Source organism: Pseudorca crassidens, chromosome 15 (genome assembly GCF_039906515.1).
Source record: "Pseudorca crassidens isolate mPseCra1 chromosome 15, mPseCra1.hap1, whole genome shotgun sequence".
Lineage (NCBI taxonomy): Eukaryota > Metazoa > Chordata > Mammalia > Artiodactyla > Delphinidae > Pseudorca > Pseudorca crassidens.
Window position 1 is genome coordinate 8973013 of NC_090310.1, and position 22625 is coordinate 8995637.

Consider the following 22625-nt stretch of genomic DNA (forward strand, 5'->3'; position numbering starts at 1 on the left):
AAAGCTGAAGAATACAGTAAGTGAAATGAAAAACACACTAGAAGGAATTAACATCAGATCAAGTGATACAAAGGAACACACATTTGATCTGGAAAACAGAATAATGGAAACTACCTAATCAGAACAACAAAAAAATCTTTAAAAAATGAGACCAGTTTAAGGGATCTCTGGGACAACATCAAGTGTACTAATATTCACATTATAGTGGTCCCAGAAGGAGGGGAGAGAGAGAGAGGTCAAAAATGTATTTGGTGAAATTATGGTTGAAAACTTCCCAAACCTGAAGAAGGAAACAAATATCCAGGTATAGGAATCACAGAGAGTCCCAAACAAGACGAACCCAAAGAGACCCACACCAAGACATCATAATTAAAATGGCAAAAGTTAAAGAGAGAATTCTAAAGGCAGCAAGAGAAAAACAAAGAGTAACATACAAGGGAATACCCAGAAGGCTACCAGCTGATTTCTCTGCAGAAACTTTGCAGGCAAGAAGGGAGTGGCATGATATATCTAAGGTGCTGAAAGGGAAAACCCTACAATGTAGGATACTCTATCCACCAAGATTATCATTTAGAATTAAAGAAGAGAGAAAGAACCTCTCAGAGAAGCAAAAAATAAAAGAGCTCATCACTACTAAACCAACTCTAAAAGACATGTTAAAGGGTTTTCTCTAAGTAGAAAAGAAAAGGCTATAACAAGAAGTAAGAATTTATAGGAAAGGAAAAATCTCACTTGTAAGACAAACATATAGTAAAGGTGTGGATCAACCACTTAAGCCAGTATGAAGATTAAAAGACAAAAGTTGTAAAATCAACTATAACTACAATAAACAGTTAAAGGATAAACATGAAGATATAAAACATGACATCAAAAACACAAAACATAGGGGAGAACAGTGAAAAAACATACATCTTTTAGAATGTGTCTGACCTTAAATGGCTATCAGTTTAAAACAAGTAGATACAGTTATAGATCAACATATATGAACCCCATGGTAACTACAAATCAAAACCTACAGTAGAAACACAAAAATCAGAGAGAAAGGAGCACAAGCATACCACTTAAGAAAAATCATCAAACCACAAGGGAAGAAACTAAGAACAGAGAAGAACTACAAAAACACCCAGAAAACAAGCAACAAAATGGTACATACCTATCAACAATCACTTTAAATGTCAATGGACTAAACGACTCAATCAAAAGACATAGGTAGCTGACTGGATTTTAAAAAAAACAAGACCCATCTATATGCGGCTTACAAGAGGCTCACTTCAGAGCTAAAGACACACACAGACAAGTGAGGGGATGCTGGGGTAGCAATATTCATATCAGACAGAGTAGACTTTAAAACACAGTCTGTAACAAAAGACAAAGAAGGGCATTATATAATGATGAAGGGATCAATAAAAGAAGAGGATGGGGCTTCCCTGGTGGTGCAGTGGTTGAGAGTCTGCCTGCCAATCCAGGGGACATGGGTTCATGCCCCGGTCCAGGAGGATCCCACGTGCCACGGAGCGGCTGGGCCCGTGAGCCATGGCCGCTGAGCCTGCGCGTCCGGAGCCTGTGCTCCGCAGCGGGAGAGGCCACAGCAGTGAGAGGCCCGCGTACCGCAAAAAAAAAAAAGAAGAGGATATTACACTCAGTAACATATATGTACCTAATATAGGAGCATCTAAATATATAAAGCAAATATTAACAAACATAAAGGGAGAAACAGACAGTTATAAAATAACAGTAGGAAACTTTAGCACCACACTTACATCAAGGGACATATTGTCCAGACAGACAGAAAATCAATAAAGAAACAGTGGTCTTGAATTACACATTAAACCAGTTGGACTTAATCGATATCTACAGGACATTTCATCCCAAAACAGCAGAATACACATTCTTTTCAAGTGCACATGGAATATTCTCCAGATAAATCACATGCTAGGCCACAAAACAAGTCTCAACAAATTTAAGAGAATATATCAAACATTTTTCCAACCACAACAGTATGAAACTAGAAATCAATCACAGGAAGAAAAATGGGAAAAACACAAACACATGGAAACTAAACAATACACTACAAAAAAGCCCCAATGGGTCAATGAAGAAATCAAAAAGGAAATCAGAAAATACCTTAAGACAAACAAAAATAAAAACTCAACTTTCCAAAACCTATGGGATGCAGCAAAAGCAGTTCTAAGAGAGCAGTTTATAGCAAATACAGGCCTACCTCAAGAAACAAGAAAACTTTCAAATCATCAACCTAACCTATCATGTAAAAGAATCAGAAAAAGAACAAAGCCCAAAGTAAGCAGAAAGAAGAAAATAATAAAGAGAAGAAATAAAATAGAGACCAAAAAACAAACAAACAAAAAAACAGAAAAGATCAATGAAATCAAAACCTGATTTTTTTTTAAAGGATAAAATTGATAAGCCTTTAACCAGGCTCATCAAGAAAAAAAGAGGGCTTCCCTGATGGCGCAGTGGTTGGGAGTCTGCCTGCCGGTGCAGGGGACACAGGTTCGTGCCCCGGTCCAGGAGGATCCCACGTGCCGCAGAGCGGCTGGGCCCATGAGCCATGGCCGCTGAGCCTGCGCACCTGGAGCCTGTGCTCCGCAACGGGAGAGGCCATGGCCATGAGAGGCCTGCGTACCGCAAAAAGAAAAGAAAAAAAAAAGAGAGAGGACCCAAATAAAAGAAATAAAAAAGGAAATATTACAACCGATATCATAGAGATTAAAAAAATCATAAGATCCCATTTGTTTATTTTTATTTTAATTTTCATTACTCTAGGAGGTGGGTCAAAAAAGATGCTGCTGTGATTTATGTCATAGAGTGTTCTGCCTGTGTTTTCCTCTAAGAGTTTTATAGTATCTGGCCTTACATTTATGTCTTTAATCCATTTTGAGTTTATTTTTGTGTATGGTGTTAGGGAGTGTTCCAATCTCATTCTTTTACATGCAGCTGTCCAGTTTTCCCAGCACCACTTATTGAAGAGGCTATCTTTGCTCTATTGTATATTCTGGCCTCCTCTGTCATAGATTAGGTGACCACAGGTGTGTGTGTTTATCTCTGGGCTTTCTATCCTTTTCCATTGATCTATATTTCTGTTTTGTGCCAGTACCATACTGTCTTGATTACTGTAGCTTTGTAGTATAGTCTGAAGTCAGGGAGCCTGCTTCCTCCAGCTCCATTTTTGTTTCTCAAGATTGCTTTGGCTATTCGAGGTCTCAAAGAAAACCATAAAGAAGAAGAAAAGACAACCCTCAGAATGGGAGAAAATATTTGCAAGTGAAGCAACTGACAAAGGACTGCTCTCTAAAATATACAAGCAGCTCATACAACTCAATATCAAAAAAACAAATAACCCAATCAAAAAATGGGCAGAAGACCTAAATAGACATTTCTCCAAAGAAGACATACAGATGGCCAACAAACACATGAAAAGCTGCTCAACATCACTAATTATTAGAGAAATGCAAATCAAAACTGCAAGGTACCACCTCACACTGGTCAGAATGGCCATCATCAAAAAACCTACAAACAATAAATGCTGGAGAGGGTGTGGAGAAAAGGCAACCCTCATACACTGTTGGTGGGAATGTAAATTGATTCAGCCACGATGGAAAACAGTATGGAGGTTCCTTAAAAAAAATAAAAATAGAACTACCATACAACCCAACAATCCCACTACTGGGCATATACCCAGAGAAAACCATAATTCAAAAAAACACAGGCACCCCAATGTTCATTTCAGCACTATTTACAACAGCCAGGACATGGACGCAACCTAAATGTCCATCAACAGAGGAAAAGATAAAGAAGATGTGGTATATACACAATGGATATATAGATATACACAATGGAATATTACTCAGCCATAAAAAGGAATGAAATTGGGTCATTTGTAGAGACGTGGATGGACCTAGAGAATGTCATACAGAGTGAAGTCAGAAAGAGAAAACCAAATATCTTATAATAAGGCATATATGTGGGATCTAGAAAATGGTATAGGTGCTTGCAAAGCAGAAATAGAGACACAGACGTTGAGAACAAATGTATGGATAGCAAGGGGGAAAGGCGTGGGGTGTGAGGAAGTGGGAGACTGGGATTGACACATATACATTATTGATACTATGTATGAAACAGACAACTGGTGAGAACATACTGTATAGCACAGGGAACTCTACCTAATGCACTGTGGTAACCTAAATGGGAAGGAAGTCCAAAGGGAGGGGATATCTGTTATGTGTACAGCTGATTTCATTCTGTTGTGCAGCGGAGGCTAACACAACATTGTAAAGCAACCATACTCCAATAAAAATTTAGAAAAATCAATCTGAAAAAACAACATAAGAGAATACTATGAACAAACAGTTATATGCCAACAAAAGACAACCTAGAAGAAATGGATAAACTTCTAAAAACATACAATCCTACAAGACTGAATCAGGAAGAAATAGACAAATCTGAAGAGACCAATCACTAGTAGTAAAATTGAATCAGTAATCAAAAAACTCCCAGCAAACAAAACTCCAGGACCAGATGGTTTCACAGGGAAATTCTACCAAATATATAAGGAAGAGCTAATACCTATCCTTCTCAAACTATTACCAAAAAACTGAAGACGGAACACTCCCATATTCATTCTACAAGGTCACCATTACCCTGCTACCAAAATCAGACAAAGAAACACTCCAAAAAAAAAAAAGAAAATTACAGGCCAATATCTCTGATGAATATGGATGCAAAAATCCTCAACAAAATATTCGCGAACTGAATTTTAACAATATATAAAAAGGATCATACACCATAATCAAGTGGGATTTATTCCAGGGATGGTTCAATATCCCCAAATCAATCAATGTGATACACCACATCAATAAAAGGAAGGATAAAAATCACAAGACCATCTCAATAAATGCAGAAAAAGCATCTGAAAAAATTCAACATCTATTCATGATGAAAACTCTCATCAAAGTTGGTATTAAAGTAACATATCTCAACATAACAAAGTCTGTATATGACAAACCCACAGCTCACATCATACTCAATGGGGAAAAGCTAAAAGCTTTTCCTCTAAAATCAGGAATAAGACAAGGATGCCTACTCTAGCCACTTCTATTTATCACAGTATTGGAAGTCCTATCCAAAGCAATCAGACAAGAAAAAGAAATAAAAATGCATCCAAATTGGAAGGGAAGTAAAACTATCACTATTTACAGATGACAAGATAAAGAAAACCCTAAAGTTGCCACAAAAAAACGGTTCATTAGAAAATGAATCCAGTAAAGTTGCAGGGTACAAGATTAGCATTATACACTTTTCTATGCACTAATAATGAACTATTAGAAGGCAAGAAAACAATCCTGTTCAAAAGTGCATCAAAAAGAATTAAATAACTAGGAATAAACTTAACCACAGAGGTAAAAGACCTATACTCTGAAAACTATGACACTGATGAAGGAAACTGAAATGATACAAAGAAATGGAAAGATACCCATATTAAGGGATTGGAAGAATTTAAATTGTTAAAATGTCCATACTATCCAAAACAATCTACAGATTTAATGCAATCCTTATCAAAATATCCATGACATTTTTCATAGAACTAGAACAAATAATCTTAAAATTTATATGGAACCACAAAAGACCCTGAATAGCCAAAGCAATCTTGAGAAAAAAGAACAAAGCCAGAGGTATGAAGCTCCCAGACTTCAGACTCTACTACAAAGCTACACTAATCAAAACAGTAAGGTACTGGCCAAAACACAGACACATAGATCAATGAAACAGAACAGAGAGCCCAGAAATAAACCCACAAACTTATGGTCAATTAATCTATGACAACAGAGGCAAGAATATGCAAAAGGGAAAAGACAAAGTCTCTTCAATAGGTGGTGCTAGGAAAAACAGGCAGCTATATGTAAAAGAATGAAATTAGAACATTTTCTCACACCATATACAAAAATAAACTCAAATCAATTAAAGACATACATGTAAGACCAGAAACCAAAAAACTCCTAGAAGAAAACATAGGCAGAACACTCTTTGACATTAATTGTAGGGGAATTCCCTGGCAGTCCAGTGGTTAGGACTCTGTCCTTCCTCTGCAGGGGACACGGGTTCAATCCCTGGTCAGGGAACGAACAAAGATTCTACAAGCTGCGTAGCGCAGCCAAAAACAAACAAAAAAAAACTAGCAATTTTTTTGTTTTTTGATCTGTCTCCTATGGCAAAGGAAACAAAATAAATAAATAGGACTAGTTAAACTTAAAAGCTTTGGTACAGCAAAGGAAACCACTGACAAAATGAAAAGACAACCTACTGAATGACAGAAAATATTCATGAATGATATGAGTGATAGGGATTAACATCCAAAAACATATAAACAGCTAAGACAACTCAACATCAAAAATACAAACAACTGGGCTTCCCTGGTGGCGCAGTGGTTGAGAGTCCGCCTGCCGATGCAGGGGACACGGGTTCGTGCCCCGGTCCAGGAAGATCCCACATGCCGCGGAACGGCTAGGCCCATGAGCCATGGCCACTGAGCTTGCGTGTCTGGAGCCTGTGCTCCGCAACGGGAGAGACCACAACAGTGAGAGGCCCACGTACCGCAAAAAAAAAAAAAAAAAAAAAAATGTGGAGAAGGCATGAATAGACATTTTTCCAAAGAAGACATACAGATGGCCAACAGGCATATGAAAAGATGCTCAACATTGCTAATCAGAGACATGCAAATCAAAACCACAATGAGATATCACCTCACACCCATCAGCCATCAGAAAGGCCATCAACAAAAAGAACACAAATAACAAATGTTAGCAAGGATGTGGAGAAAAGGGAACTCTAGTACACTGCTGGTGGGAATGTAAATTGGTGCAGCCACTATGGAAAAACAGTATGAAGGTCACTCAAAAAACTAAAAATATAACTACCATATGAACCAGCAATTCTACTCCTGGGTATATATGTGAAGAAAATGAAGTAACACTAATTTGAAAAGATACATGCACTCCAATGTCCATAGCAGCATTATTTACAATATCCAAGTTACTGAAGCAACCTCAGTGTCCATCGATAGATGAATGGATAAAGAAAATGTGGCATACATACACAACAGACTATTACTCTGCCATAAAGAATGAAATTCTGCCATTAGCAAGAATGTGGACAAACTTGGAGGGTATTATGCTTAGTGAAAGAGAGAAAGACAAATTCTGTATGTTATCATTTATATGTGGAATTTAAAAATAAATTAACAAATACAACAAAACAAACAGATTCACAGATACAGAGAACACCACAATGGTTACCAGTGGGGAGGGGTGTAGTAGAATAACTGAGGACATGGAAAGGAGACGTGACCCATGAACCCCCCCTCGGCAAACCGAGGGCTGGCGAATAGGCCAGGACTGCAGGCAGTCCTGGATACTCTGGGCACTGATCCATGAAATGACCTCAGTATAATCAGAACACAAGGAAACGTCCTTGTGCTACTTCAGTATAATCAGAATGATGGGAACACAAGGAGATGTCCTTGTGCTGCTTATGAGCTCAAGGACGAAGCACGGCATGTCAAGAAAGCCCATTGTTGCTTGTATAATCAATAAAAGCATATGTTGCTGCTTTGGATTTCTGGAATGTTAAGAAAACAAGTCTTAAGATGTAAACATAGATAATGCTTAAATAAAAGCTACCACAGCAGGACAGACGGCACTGTATTCTACTGCTGTGCTTCTGCACAATTCATCTCGTGTGATGAGCTTACTTTCGGCCCTGTCATAAGAAAACTACAACAGAGGGGGAAGGAGGGAGGGGCAAGATAGAGGTAGGGGATTAAGAGGTACAGTGCAGAGAATGTAGCCAATATTTTATAATAAATTTAAATGAAGCATAATCTATAAAAATATTGAATCACTATGTTGTATACCTGAAACTAATATAATATTGTAAGTCAACTACACTTCAATTTAGGAAAAAAAAACCAGTACGGTATTGGCATGAATATAGACACAGATCAACGAATCAGAATAGAGAACCCAGAAATTAACCCACAAATATATGGTCAAGTATACAGTTAAGGAGCCAAGAATATACAGTGAGGAAAGGACAATCTCCTCAATAGATGGCATTGAGAAAACTGGGCAGCTGCAAATAAAAGAATGAAACTGGACCACTATCTTACACCGCACACAATAAATTAACTCAAAATGGATTAAAGACTTGAATGTATGCGGCATATTACTCAGCTATAAAAAAGAATGAAATCTTGCCATTTGTTGACAATATGGATGGACCTAGGGGTTATTATACTAAGTGAAATAAGTCAGAGAAAGAAAAATACTATAAGATTTCACTTATATGTGGAATGTAGAAAAAAGATGAATAAACATAACAAAACAGAAACAGAGTTACAGATACCAAGAACAGGTGATTGCCAGAGGGGAGGAGGGTGGCAGGGAGGAGAGAAATAGGTGAGGAAGATTAATAGGTGAGGGAGACTAAGAGGTACAAGCTTCCTTGGGCTTCCCTGGTGGCGCAGTGGTTGAGAGTCCGCCTGCCGATGCAGGGGACACGGGTTGGTGCCCCGGTCCAGGAAGATCCCACATGCCACGGAGCGGCTGGGCCCATGAGCCATGGCCGCTGAGCCTGCGCGTCCGGAGCCTGTGCTCCGCAACGGGGGAGGCCACAACAGTGAGAGGCCCGCATACCACCAAAAAAAAAAAAAAAAGGTACAAGCTTCCAGTTACAAAAAAAATGAGTCGGTCTTCCCTGGTGGCGCAGTGGTTACGAATACGCCTGCCAATGCAGGGGACACAGGTTCGAGCCCTGGTCCAGGAAGATCCCACACACTGCGGTGCAACTAAGTCCGTGTGCCACAACTACTAAGCCTGCGCTCTAGAGCCCACAAGCCACAACTACTGAGCCCACGTGCCACAACTACTGAAGCCCATGTGCCTAGAGCCTGTGCTCCACAACAAGAGCAACCACTACAATGAGAAGCCCGTGCACCGCAACGAAGAGTAGCCCCCGCTCACAGCAACTAGAGAAAGCCTGCACGCAGCAACGAAGACCCAATGCAGCCAAAAATAAATAAATTAATTTTTTAAAAAAATGAGTCATGGGTATGAAATGTACAGTATGGGGAATATAATCAATAACTATGTAATATCTTTGTATGGTGATGGATGGTAACTAGACTTATCAATTGTGGTGATCGTTTTGAAATGTATAGAAATATCAAATCACTATGCTGTGTAACATGAATTAACAGTGTTATAGGTCAATTATACTTCAAAAACAAATCAACCAACTCATAGAAAATGAGATCAGATTTGTGGTTACCAAAGATGAGGGGGAACTGGATGAAGGTAGTCAAAAGGTACAAACTTCCAGTTATACAATAAATAAAATATTAGGAACGTAACATACACCATGATAAATATAATTAATACCGGTATATGTTACATATGAAAGTTGTTAAGAGAATAAATCCTAAGAGTTCTCATCACAAGGAAGAATATATTTCTTTTCCATCTCTTTCATTCTGTATCTATGTGAGATGATGGATGGACACTAAACTTACTGTGGTCATCATTTCATGATGTATGTAAGTGAAATCATTATGCTGTGCACCTCAGACTTCTACTGTGCTGTATGTCAATTACATCTCAATAAAACTGAAAGGAAAATAAAAGACTTGTATGTAAAACCTGAAACCATAAAATGCCTAGAAGAAAACAGGTGTAAGCTCCTTTACATCATCCTTGGCAAAGATTTTTTGGATTTGACACCAAAAGCAAAGGCAACAGGGGCTTCCCTGGTGGCGCAGTGGTTGAGAGTCCGCCTGCCGATGCAGGGGATATGGGTTCGTGTCCTGATCCGGGAAGATCCCACATGCCACGGAGCGGCTGGGCCCGTGAGCCATGGCCGCTGAGCCTGCGCGTCCGGAGCCTGTGCTCCGCAACGGGAGAGGCCACAGCAGTGAAAGGCCCGCGCACCACAAAAAAAAAAAAAAAAAAAAAAGCAAAGGCAACAAAAGCAAGCAAAACAAACACAAAAACCAAGTGACACTACATCAAAGCTTCTGCACAGCAAAGGAAACCATCCACAAAATGAAAAGGCAATCTATGGAATGGGGGGAAATATTTGCAAATCATGTATCTGATAAGGGCTTAATATCCAAATTACACAGCGAACTCATACAACTCAACAGTTTATTAAAAACACCCAATTAAAAAATGGGCAGAGCCTCTAGAGAGATATTTTTCCAAAGAAGACATACAGATGGCCAACAGGTACACTACACTGTACGGTTGTTAGCATAAGTGACACCATCATAAGTCAGGACAGTTTCTCCTGTCCTGCTGACTCTACTCAGGACTGTACTGTGCAGTAAATCTTCTCTGCCGTCAGGGCTTTGTAGTTAATAGACAGTGTTTAATAATCATTAGGACCAGTGGCCTCTATGCTCCATTAGTCCCCAAACAATGATGAAAACCTTCGCTGGTGTATTCCCAGCACCCATGAGACTCGTTACTGATTTATAAATCTTGACTTAAGAATGCACGCCCTGTTTCCAAGGACCTACCCGCATACCCTAGGTTAACTATAAAATTGTCCCATTGGCCCCTCTGTTGTGCAGAGTGCAGCAACGAATCCTTCCAGATTGTTGTCTGACCAATCCCACCCCGTAAGTTACCCTATAATAAACTGATCCATTGATTATCTAGAGCTGCCTGCCTCATTTTTCGGCCTCCTGATGCCTTCTCAGTTCAGTGGGCACTTTTCATTCCCTCCATCCTCCAACAATTGGCAAGCCAGTCAGGAAACTGAAAACGACACAGGAATGGGTAAAGGGGCAGTAAAGCCCATTGATGGTAGGGGAAATCCCAGGCTGGCCAGCCACTTCCACGTGCAGTGATTTGGCCAGGCTTAGGGAACACTTCCAGCCAGTGTGTGAGTACAGGGATGCCCCCAAAACACCAAAGGGCTTATTAGATATATCAACTGAAGCGGTGGGAAAGCAAAAAGTGGAAAAACAAAGTAAGCTATTGCATTGCATGACCTTTGTTATGCGCTCTAATGACTGGCACAGAAAAAGAATTACAGCTCAACAGGGAACTAAAGACTAAAGAGGCGCCGGCATTAGAAAGGGATGTCCAGATGGCAAGTTCCACCACTTCAGACATATGTTAAGGACAATACAACAGGAAGAACATGTTGAAGTGATAACATGTAAGATGCCTAAAATGCAGGGCCACAGGCTGTTCCATTCAAACATGAGGAGCTTTTCACAGGAGAACTGGGACCCCAAGACGTGGGATCCTTGGGATAACTACATGTCAGAAGATGTGGACATAACTCTAGAGGAGGAAGACCTGCAGGCAAGACCTCTGATCCAAACTACAACACAGGCCACTAGGGAACCAGGAGATAACCGAGAGGAGATCCCTAGAATCCAAGACACAACTATGCGGGGATATTTCTCCACTGAGTTAGAATTCACTGGCAGGTTTAAACAAAAAAGTAGGAAAGGAATTGCAGCCTGGGTGCTCCGTTCATGGGATACTGGGAGAAATGGCATTATATTAAATGAGTCAGAAACGTCAAAAATGGCCTTGGTCACAGCACAGCCCACCCTCCAGCAACATTTGTATGCGACTGGGTTGGGAGAAACCCAAGGGTGGCTACAGCCACCTTGATTGACTAGATACGTGCAGGTATACACACGGCTGGGCCAAATGAGGGGGATGTGCCGTCTCCATCCTGAAGATGGGCCTCTACGCAAGAGTTACAAGAAGTAGCTACGGGAATTGGGAACAAAGCATGCTGCCTATGCTCCTAATTTCCGAGAACTTGATGAAGAGTTGTTTACAACAGGTATGAAGGGTGGCATCCTGCAGTCTGCTCTAGGGGCTTGGCACGGGACCCAATGATTAATCGACTCATTCAGACAGGGCACCCATGATAGCTGATCTAAGCAAAACGGAAAAGATCTGGCATAAGAGAAATAGAAGGGGAGATAAAGGCAAAGAGAAAAAAACGAAAAGTGAGGAAACTAAACAAAGGGGCCCAACTAGAATTTCCCACAATTATGGTAAGACCTGGTATTAGCTGGAACCCGTAAGGAGACTATAAATAAACTAATCTGATCCTTTTAACCTCATGGAAAGCATTACCCAATGAAATAAGTTTACTCTTCAGCCAGCAAGAGAAAAAGAGGAACAGGCTTAAGCCTATGCTCCACAGGGGCAGGAAGATAACGAACAGGGGTGCAGGGCTTCCCTGGTGGCACAGTGGTTGGGAGTCCGCCTGCCGATGCAGGGGACGCGGGTTCGTGCCCCGGTCCGGGAGGATCCCGCGTGCCGCGGAGCAGCTGGGCCCATGGGCCATGGCCACTGGGCCTGCGCATCCGGAGCCTGTGCTCCACAACGGGAGAGGCCACAGCAGTGAGAGGCCCGCGTACCGCAAAAAAAAAAAGAACAGGGGTGCATATGCCCCACTCCTAGGGGTTAGGGGTGAAGTCAAGGTTGCTCCTTGGTGCAGGCCACAGGGGGCAACTGGAGGTCCCATACTGAACTATTAGTCCCACACCAATAAACAGACTGTCCTGGCTTTAACAGACACTGTGCCAAGTGTACCCTGATTTATGGGAATCCATCCAAGTTCCAAGGGGAAATACAAGCCACTGATGGATATGGAGGCCAGAGGTGAGGATGAAACAAGTGAGCCTGTATTTACAAGTTGGAAGACACCCCCACCCCCCGGACCCTGCTCATCCCCTTCTGGTTTATATTTTCCCCATACCTGAGTATATTTTGGGTGTGGATGTCCTACAGGACCTGGACCTCATAACCACCATGAGCGAATTCCACTTATGGATCCGAGCAGTCAAGCCTGCAATGGTGGACCATGGTAAACGGGATCCTGTAAAGTTGCCTATCCCGTGGAGAGTGGTGGCAATAAAAAATATCACCTACCTGGGGGACAGGAAAAAATAACAGCTACCGTCAAGGAATTAGGGAAGGTGGAAGTTAAAAGACCGGCACAAAGCCCGCTAAATAGCCCCATGTGGCTGATGGAAAAACCAAACCTGGCGCATGATAGTAGATTACAGAGAATTAAACAAGGCAACACCTCCCTATCTATGCAGCAGTTCCAAACAGCCCAACCCCTGGATCCAATTCCTCTTCCCTTTAGACAGATCACTGTGTCTTAGGTTTGTCTAATACCTTTTTCAGCACACCCTTAGATAAGGAGTCCCAGGACCAGTTCACCTTCACGTGGAATGGGAGACAACAGACTTTTACTGTCTTACCCCAAGGTTGTCTGTATAGTCCTGCTGTATGTCATGGGATGGTGGCCTGGGATTTGGAAAACTGGGCTTTCCCTCCCTCTTTAGTTCTCTATCATTACATCGATGAGATGTCAAGCTGTGATGCCTTGCGCTCTCTTCCCCAAGCCACTACGCCTCTTCAGGAACATTTAAAAGCACAGGGATGGGAGGCAAACGCCAACAAGGTGCAAGGACGGAGATAGTCAGTAAAGCTCTTTGGAGTTACCTGGTCTGGCAAGACTAAAGTGATGCCTGAGGCTGTTTTGATAAAACACAGGTGTATCCCATGCCCTGACATGTGAAAGAACTACAGGCCTTTATAGGTCTGCTAGGGTACTGGCACCCTTCTACTCCCCACCTCGACCAGATATTAAAACCACTATATGCTTTAATGAAAAAGAGAACAATCTGGGACTGGAATACCCCACAAGAGGCTTCTGCAAAGGCCAAGCTGATTGTCCAAGGACTGAGGGTGTTAATGCCAGGTGCGAGTTGCAAATTGGATTTAAGTATATACATCCAGATGGGTTTGGGTGGAGGCTCTGGCAGCAACAAAATGGGAAATAAGTCCTGCTAGGAGTTTGGTCTCAATAACAGAAAGGGGCAGAGAACCGGTATGGTCCTAAAGAAAAACAACTGTCAGCAGTTTATCTAGCCTTACAACAAACCAAGGGTCTGACCACCGACCTACCGGCTGACATACAGAATTCCTACCTGTGTGCGACTGAGCACCTTACAAAGTGTAAGCCTACTCAACAGAAAAGCACCCTCTCCCGGGAGGTGCATGCCTGATTAGGGCCGGTGACCTACAGCGACCCACCAAAGACCCCCGCAACATCACCTGCTGCATCCCCTCTACCACAGGTACAGGGAGACACCGGGATGCCCCCTGCTAACACATGATACACGATGTCAGCTGTAGGGCCAAGCCGCTCGGTGGTCCTCCACAGCTGCTTGGCTCCGGATGTCATCTGGTTCAAGGGACTGAACAAAGCAGTCACTGGGCAGAACCCAGAGCCACGTGGCTGGTGATCACCCACAAACCCATGCCCCTCAAGCTTACCACTTGGCATCAAAATAATCGGGAAATACTAAATAAACCTCTGTGGGGGGCTGAATTGAGGGCTGATATTTGGACTGCCTGTGCGCAACCAGGTGCCAGCATGACCTTATGGCACTTGTCAACTCTGCCTGGTCATCACGAAGCAGCTGCATTAGCAAGAGCTTTGTTGCTGGAAGAATTACAGACCCCCTCTGACATGGCGGACTGGCTCCACCGAAAGTCGGGACACAGAGGCCCCAAAACTTGGGAAATAGTAAAAAAGCGGCATTTGCCTCTCCAATACGCAGACCTCTGAGTCACAGATAAGGGCGGCCCTCAGTGTCCTTTTAAGTGCCACCCTCTTCCACACACCCCAGGGTACACTGGACGCTCTGACCATCCAGTTACCAGATGACAAGCGGACTACATAGGGCCTTTGCCAGTGTCAGAAGGACATAAATATACTCCAACCTGTGCTGACACAGCCACTAGACGGATGCAATCCTTTACCAGTAAGAAAACCAACTAGGCTGCAACAATCAAAGGCCTGTCAGAATTGGAAGTTATGTATGCAACACCAGCCCAAACTGACATGAACAAGGAATCATTTCACTGGACATGAAATACAAGAGTGGGCAGAAACCCCAAGAAATACTTTGAACTTTCCATCTACCATACAGTCCCACCACGGCTGGCCTTACAGAGCATGTCAACATGTCAGAAGCCACATTAAAAGCCCCATCTCCTGACTGCACGTTAAGAGGTTGGTCCCTCCCCACTCCCTCCACGTTAAGAGATCTGAAACTATCAGACGATTAAATGCTGTCCCCAGGATGACAACCTGCAGATGAATGGCTACCTGACCAGACACCAAGAGCCTGAGACTACAGGTTCAGAAGGGAGGCCTTAAGCCTACCCTGTAGGAAGGTCTCCTTTCGCCACTGCCACAGGACCTCTGACCTAGTGTTACTGTAATTCATTAGCATTTAAATTGGTCTCCCCCTTCCAGGTGGCTTGGTATCCTAATCCCTTGGGGCCTGGGTATTGCCTTCCCTCAATCAGGCCTTTTATATGGTAATGAGCCCCACCCAGACCCAAAAGTCCTCTCCAAAGCATTAGCACAAGGACCTAAAGTGGGTTTGCTCATGTGGGTTCCTGCTGAGGCCCCAGGTACTGAAGACATTAAAGGACAAAATGAGTCGTACCACCTGCCAGGAAAAAGGCCAAAACCAGGGGTGGTTTTGGCCAACGGTGATCAAACAGCTACGGTGCTCACAAATGAGGATTTGCCTACCTTTCACCCCTAAAACATCTGTCTTATCACTCATAGTGTGTGCCTCATAGACTCCCTGGCTCTGGTTACCAGAAGTGTCCTCCTCTCCTGGGCCTCAACATATGCGAAGGTCCACAATCGCTCTGACTGCTGGGTCTGCAGCCTGTCTCCAATGCAGAGTAGATGCTGTGGACAGTTCATCTGTCCCACAGAACGGGACAAGGGCTTGGTGACCAAAAATCCCCTTGGTGATCTGGTTCCTATACATGAAAGTTCTGTTTGATTATAGTGACTCTAAACAATATGTTTTTTCCCTGGTGCAAAACTGGTCAAGTAATCCCTGGACTCCCACAGCTTATATTTGGGATGGTTTAGTGTGGCTGGGAGCTGCACAAGGAGTCTTGATGTCCAGAGCCCCCACCTGCATAGGAAGGACCAACCACGCCCAAACAAATCACAGATGTATGGGGGGCTTCCCTTTGAAGTCTGCTGAGGAACTCACAACATATCAAATGATGAACGGACAGGAACGGAAGCAGCTTCCTATAGAACAGGCGACTTCATGGCTCCCAAACAAGGGATCTGGAAATGTGGAGCTTATCTGTGGCCTTATTTGCCCTAGTGGACGGGCCAATGCGCCGTCTCTTCTGGGCCGTACATACACCTCTTTACCAGGAGTTCCCTATAACCTTCCTGCTATTAAGTCCAGGTGGTGGGCCCATCATAGTATGTCATGGTGGGAATGGCCGACAAACAAGAAAACCAGTGTAAGTGCTAAACTAGAAATCCAAGTGTTAGCAATTTACCCCATCAGCTTTGAATGACTCCCATCTCTCCATGAAACCAGGAAACCACTCAAATGAGAAAGGTGGTGCTGCAAAACTATATGGCCTTAGATATGCTGACAGCCTCACAGGGAAGGACACGCACCGTAACTGGGCAGGAATGCTGCATTTACATCTTCATGTGAATCCAACATAACCGATTAACACTCCCATATGAAAACAGTCATTAATCAAATGGATGAAATCCCCTTTGCCCATGCTTTACCCACTGGCTTACTTCCCTCCCAGGTAAATGGAGAACCATAGTTCTTACTATACTTTTGTTTATTAGGAACACTTTGTTCGTGCTACTTCTTATACTGTTGCTTTGGGCTAGGGATACAAAAGCCACCTCTCGATATCTAGCCCTAGGGTCTACGTGGAAAAATTACAGACAAGATTATACGGGCCATCAAGATGTCAGGAGTGGAGTATATGGCTGTTAACATAACTGCCACAATCTTGGGCCCTTACAGTTTCTCCGGTCCTTCAGCTGATCCTACCCAGAACTGTACTGTGCAGTAAATCATTCCTATGTCATCAAGGGCTTTGTAGTTAATAGTGTTAATAATCATTAGGACCAGGTGGCCTCCGAGCTCTGTGAGTCCCCAGAGATGAAAACCTTCACTGACATATTCCCAGTGCCCACAGGACTAGTTACCCGTTCATGAATCTTGACGTAAGAATGCACATCCTGTCTCCAAGCACCTACCCCATACCCTAAGTTAACTATAAAACTCTCCCAATGGCCCCTCGGTGGTGCACAGGACAGGCATGAATGCTCCCGGGCTGCTGTCTGCCTGATCCAGATCCCACCCTGTGAGTAAGTTACCCTGTAAAAAACTCATCCATTGATTAGCTGGAGCTGCCTGCCTAGTTTTCAGTCTCAAGATGCCTTCTCAGTACAGTGGGTGCTTTTTGTTCCCTCTGTCCTCCAACATATGTGAAAAGATATTCTACATCACTAACCATCAGGGAAATGCAAATCAAAACCAAAATATCGGAGAGGAACCAAGATGGCGGAGTAGAAGGACGTGCTCTCACTCCCTCTTGTGAGAACACCAGAATCACAACTAGCTGCTGGACAATCATCAACAGGAAGACACTGGAACTCACCAGAAAAGATACCCACATCCAAAGACAAAGGAGAAGCCACAATGAGACGGTAGGAGGGGTGCAATCACAGTAAAATCAAATCCCATAACTGCTGGGTGGGTGACTCACAGACTGGAGAACACTTATACCACAGAAGTCCACCCACTGGAGTGAAGGTTCTAAGCCCCATGTCAGAGTTCCCAACCTGGGGGTCCGGCAACGGGAGGAGGAATTCCTAGAGAGTCAGACTTTGAAGCCTAGCGGGATTTGATTGCAGGACTTCGACAGGACTGGGGGAAACAGAGACTCCACTCTTGGAGGGCACACACAAAGTAGTGTGCACATCAGGACCCAGGGGAAGGAGCAGTGACCCCAGGGGAGATGGAACCAGACCTACCTGCTAGTGTGTTGGAGGGTCTCCTGCAGAGGTGGGGGGTGGCTGTGGCTCACCATGAGGACAAGGACACTGGCAGCAGGAGTTCTGGGAAGTAATCCTTGGCGTGAGCCCTCCCAGAGTCAGCCATTAGCCCTACCAAAGAGCCGGGAAGGCTCCAGTGCTGGGTTGCCTCAAGCTAAACAACTAACAGGGAGGGAACCCAGCCCCACCCATCAGCAGACAAGCAGATTCAAGTTTTACTGAGCTCTGCCCACCAGAGCAAAACCCAGCTCTACCCACCACCAGTCCCTCCCATCAGGAAACTTGCACAAGCCTCTTAGATAGCCTCAACCACCAGAGGGCAGACAGGAGAAGAAGAAATACAATCCTGCAGCCTGTGGAACAAAAACCACGTTCACAGGAAGACAAGATGAAAAAGCAGAGGGCTATGTACCAGATGAAGGAACAAGATAAAACCCCAGAAAAACAACTAAATGAAGTGGAGATAGGCAACCTCCCAGAAAGAGAATTCAGAATAATGATAGTAAAGATGATCCAGGACCTCGGAAAAAGAATGGAGGCAAACATCGAGAAGATACGAGAAATGTTTAACAAAGACCTAGAAGAATTAAAGAACAAACAAACAGAGATGAACAATACAATAACTGAAATGAAAACTACACTAGAAGGAACCAATAGCAGAATAACTGAGGCAGAAGAACGGATAAGTGACCTGGAAGACATAATGGTGGAATTCACTGCTGCAGAACAGAATAAAGAAAAAAGAATGAAAAGAAATGAAGACAGCCTCAGAGACCTCTGGGACAACATTAAATGAAACAACATTCGCATTATAGGGGTCCCATTAGGAGAAGAGAGGGAGAAATGCCAAGAGAAAATATTTGAAGAGATTATAGTTGAAAACTTCCCTAACATGGGAAAGGAAATAGCCACCCAAGTCCAGGAAGCACAGAGAGTCCCATACAGGATAAACCCAAGGAGAAACAAGCTGAGACACACAGTAGTCAAATTGACAAAATTTAAAGAAAAAGAAAAATTACTGAAAGCAGCAAGGGAAAAATGACAAATAACATACAAGGGAACTCCCATAAGGTTAACAGCTGATTTCTCAGCAGAAACTCTACAAGCCAGAAGAGAGTGGCAGAAATGAAAAAGGAGAAGTTACAATAGACACCGCAGAAATACAAAGCATCCTAAGAGACTACTACAAGCAACTCTATGACAATAAAATGGACAACTTGGAAGAAACGGACACATTCTTAGAAAGATATAACCTTCCAAGAGTGAACCAGGAAGAAACAGAAAATATGAAGAGACCAATCACAAGTAATGAAACTAAAACTGTGATTAAAAATCTTCCAACAAACAAAAGTGCAGGACCAGATGGCTTCACAGGTGAATTCTATCAAACATTTAGAGAAGAGCTAACACCCATCCTGCTCAAACTCTTCCAAAAAATTGCAGAGGAAGGAACACTCCCAAACTCATTCTGTGAGGCCACCATCACCCTGATACCAAAACCAAACAAAGATACTACAAAAAAAGAAAATTACAGACCAATAGCACTGATGAATATAGATGCAAATATCCTCAACAAAATACTAGCAAACAGAATCCAACAACACATTAAAAGGATCATACACCATGATCAAGTGGGATTTATCCCAGGGATGCAAGGATTCTTCAATATACGCTAATCAATCAATGTGATACACCATATTAACAAACTGAAGAATAAAAATCATATGATCATCTCAATAGATGCAGAAAAAGCTTTTGACAAAATTCAACACCGATTTATGATAAAAAACTCTCCACAAAGTGGGCATAGAGGGAACCTACCTCAACATAATAAAGGCCATATACAACAAACCCACAGCAAACATCATTCTCAATGGTGAAAAACTGAAAGCATTTCCTCTAAGGTCAGGAACAAGACAAGGATGTCCACTCTCACCATTATTATTCAACATAGTTTTGGAAGTCCTAGCCACAGCCATCAGAGAAGAAAAAGAAATAAAAGGAATACAAATTGAAAAAGAAAAACTGTCACTGTTTGCAGATGACATGATACTATACATAGAGAATCCTAAAAATGCAACCAGAAAACTACTAGAGCTAATCAGTGAATTTGGGAAAGTTGCAGGACACAAAATTAATGCACAGAAATCTCTTGCATTCCTATACACTAACGGTGAAAAGTCTGAAAGAGAAATTAAGGAAACACTCCCATTTACCACTGCAACAAAGAGAATAAAATACCTAGGAATAAACCTACCTAGGGAGACAAAAGACCTGTATGCAGAAAACTATAAGACACTGATGAAAGAAATTAAAGATGATACCAACAGATGGAGAGATATACCATGTTCTTGGATTGGAAGAATCAATGTTGTGAAAATGACTATACTACCCAAAGCAATCTACAGATTCAATGCAATCCCTATCAAATTATCAATGGCATTTTTTAGGGAACTAGAACAAAAAGTCTTAAAATTTGTATGGAGATACAAAAGAGCCCGAACAGCCAAAGCAGTCTTGAGGGAAAAAAACGGAGCTGGAGGAATTAGACTCCCTGACTTCAGACTATACTACAAAGCTACAGTAATCAAGACAATATGGTACTGGCACAAAAACACAAACACAGATCAATGGAACAAGATAGAAAGCCCAGAGATAAACTCACGCACCTATGGTCAACTAATATATGACAAAGGAGGCAAGGATATACAATGGAGAAAAGACAGTCTCTTCAATAAGGGGTGCTGGGAAAACTGGACAGCTACATGTAAAAGAATGAAATTAGAACACTCCCTAACACCATACACAAAAATGGATTCGAGACCTAAATGTAAGACCAGACACTACAAAACTCTTAGAGGAGAACACAGGAAGAACACTCTTTGACATAAATCACAGCAAGATCTTTTTTGATCCACCTCCTAGAGTAATGGAAATAAAAACAAAAATAAACAAATGGGACCTAATGAAACTTCAAAGCTTTCACACAGCAAAGGAAACCATAAACAAGACCAAAAGACAACCCTCAGAATGGGAGAAAATATTTGCAAACAAACCAATGGACAAAGGATTAATCTCCAAAATATATAAACAGCTCATGCAGCTCAATATTAAAGAAACAAACAACCCAATCCAGAAAAGAGCAGAAGACCTAAATAGACATTTCTCCAAAGAAGACATACAGATGGCCAAGAAGCACATGAAAAGCTGCTCAACATCACTAATTATGAGAGAAATGCAAATCAAAACTACAATGAGGTATCACCTCACACCAGTCAGAATGGGCATCATCAGAAAATCTACAAACAACAAATGCTGGAGAGGGTGTGAAGAAAAGGGACCCCTCTTGCACTGTTGGTGGGAATGTAAATTGATACAGCCACTATGGAGCACAGTATGGAGGTTCCTTAAAAAACTAAAAATAGGGAGCAGGAGAAGCGGGAGGAAAAAAAAAAAAAAAAAAACTAAAAATAGAACTACCATATGACCCAACAATCCCACTACTGGGCATATACCCAGAGAAAACCATAATTCAAAAAGACACATGCAAAAAAAAAAAAAAAAAAAAAAAAAGACACATGCACCCCAACGTTCATTGCAGCACTATTTACAATAGCCAGGTCATGGAAGCAACCTAAATGCCCATCGACAGATGAATGGATAAAGAAGGTGTGGAACATATATACAATGGAATATTACTCAGCCATAAAAAGGAACGAAATTGGGTCATTTGTAGAGACGTGGATGGATCTAGAGACTGTCATACAGCGTGAAGTAAGTCAGAAAGAGAAAAACAAATATCGTATATTAACACATATATGTGGAACCTAGAAAAATGGTATAGATGAACCAGTTTGCAGGGAAGAAATTGAGACACAGATGTAGAGAACAAACCTATGGACATCAAGGGCAGAAAGTGGCGCAGGGGAGGGGGGTGCTGGTGTGATGAATTGGGAGATTGATATTGACATATATACACTAATATGTATAAAATGGATAACAAGAACCTGCTGTATAAAAACAACAACAAAAAAAAAAACCCCAAAATATCACTTCACACCTGTTAGAATGGCTATTATCAAAAAGATAAGAAATAACAAGTGTTGGCAAAGATGTAGAGAAAAGGGAACACTTGTGCACTGTTGGTGAGAACATAAATTCATGCAGCCACTATGGAAAACAGTATGGAGGCGCCCTAAAAATTAAAAATAGAACTACCATACAATTCATCAATTCTACTTCTGGGTGTTTATCCAAAGAACACAAAAACACTCAAAGAGATACATGCATCCCCACATTCATTGCAGCATTATTTACAACAGCTAAGTCATGGAAACAACATAAGTGTCCATCAATAGAAGAAGTGGATAAAGAAATTGATATATATACACAACAGAATATTATTCGGCCATTAAAAAGAATAAAATCTTGCCCTTTGCGACAACATGGATGGACCCTGACGGCATTATGCTAAATGAAATAAGTCACACAGAGAGAGACATACATTGTATGATCTCACTTTTATGTGGAATCTAATACAAAAACAAAAACCCAAGCTCATAAATACAGAGAACAGACTTGTGGTCACGAGAGACAGGGGGTGGGGTACAGGTGAGCGAAATGGGTGAAGGTTGTCA

At 42.1% G+C, this 22625-nt stretch overlaps 1 protein-coding gene across 1 annotated transcript in view; it reads right to left on the reverse strand.

Moving 5' to 3' along the window:
* NSUN5 (NOP2/Sun RNA methyltransferase 5) overlaps positions 1–22625 on the reverse strand; it is a 31551-nt gene that overhangs the window by 6906 nt on the left and 2020 nt on the right. The gene's annotated exons all lie outside the window — the stretch shown is intronic.